Source organism: Trichosurus vulpecula, chromosome 8, assembly GCF_011100635.1.
Source record: "Trichosurus vulpecula isolate mTriVul1 chromosome 8, mTriVul1.pri, whole genome shotgun sequence".
In the NCBI taxonomy this organism is placed as follows: Eukaryota; Metazoa; Chordata; class Mammalia; order Diprotodontia; family Phalangeridae; genus Trichosurus; species Trichosurus vulpecula.
Window position 1 is genome coordinate 22,404,186 of NC_050580.1, and position 1,440 is coordinate 22,405,625.

At 43.7% G+C, this 1,440-nt stretch overlaps 1 pseudogene; it reads right to left on the reverse strand.

Moving 5' to 3' along the window:
• Positions 1 to 460: 460 nt before the first annotated feature.
• On the reverse strand, positions 461 to 1,236 carry LOC118829029 (annotated as a pseudogene).
• Positions 1,237 to 1,440: the final 204 nt, after the last annotated feature.

Consider the following 1,440-nt stretch of genomic DNA (forward strand, 5'->3'; position numbering starts at 1 on the left):
CGTGGTGAGTTTCATCACCAAGGTAAATCCCATCACTTCTAGAACTACGCAGACAATAATAGCCGGCATGTGTGTTTATATTTAATATACTTGGTATTTCTATATTTTTTCTTGACATTTTATTGATATCTTTTGTTTTCACATCAGCCATTCTGGGACATGTCCTCTCTCCATCCTCCAATCAGTGAGCCTCTCACGTAACAAAGAAAAGCAGTTAAGCAAAGCCAATACAGCCACACCTTCTAACATTTTATGCAACATTCATACCCACAGTACCCTAATGCAAGGAAAGAAGAGAAAGGCATCTATGGCCTGTTCAGCTTCACTTGATAAGACAGAGTTGTTTAAGCTATCTGTTTCTTATTTTGTGCATTTTATATTTTTGTAGGTAATCATTTTTTGTTAAAAATTGTAACATCTCGATTTGATTGAAACCCTCCAAATTCTTATCTGCAATCAATTAGCCTCTGCTCTGCTTAGCTGCCAACCTCTTGTCTCTTTCTTCAGCAATGATAAGGCGGATACCCTTTCCTCAGGGAAGAGGGATCCAAGGCTTATTACCTTTGCCAATAACAAAAATGTTTGAGAGCCTAGTGGCAAAACTACAGCTGCTGGCATCTTTTACATGGACAGCATCGAAAGAGCCAGGGTGTTTCTCCCTGTTTTATGATCATGCCAATTCGACCCAAATTGGCTCTACCGGTCACCATACATAGCTTACCAGTAACAAACTTGATAAAATCAGTGATCTTGCCAGCTTCTAAATCAGTCTGAACCGTATCATTCTCTTTGATGAGAGGATCTGGGCAACGGATAGCACGGGCATCATGGGTCACCAGATGGGACATACCTTTTGTACCCACAAAGATTTTTCTCACTTTGCACCATTTATATTTAGCCTCCTCAGCTGTAATACAATGAACAGCAAAGCGTCCCTTTGTGTCATGAATCAGACGGAAATGCTCACCCGTCTTCTCAGTGCTAATGACATCCATACAGCCAGCAGGGTATGGAATATCAGTGCGGACCTTGCCATCCATCTTGACGAATCGCTGCATGCAGATCTTTACTTCATCTCCAGTCAGGGCATACTGGAGTCTGTTTCTCAGAAAGATGAGAGATACTGCCTCAGCTTGAGGGGACCCATGGATAGCCTTGGAGCAAAAACTCCAGTTAACGTATCCAATGCTTGGGAGCTGCTCCACGCTTCAGATGTTTCTTGGAACCACGAGCCATGGTTACACTGTGCCTAAGATAAAGTGGGAAATTTACTCGGCTGTAGGGTCAGAGGCTCCGTCTGCTTCTAAGCTGTGAGTGTTTGGCCCCATCGCTTTACCCTTTTGGGCCTCAGTGTCCTTACCAGCAGCAGGACTAGCCAGTCCCAAGGCTGCGCGACAAGAGGTGGTATTTCTATATTTAAGGAGGCAGCTACAGTGGGCC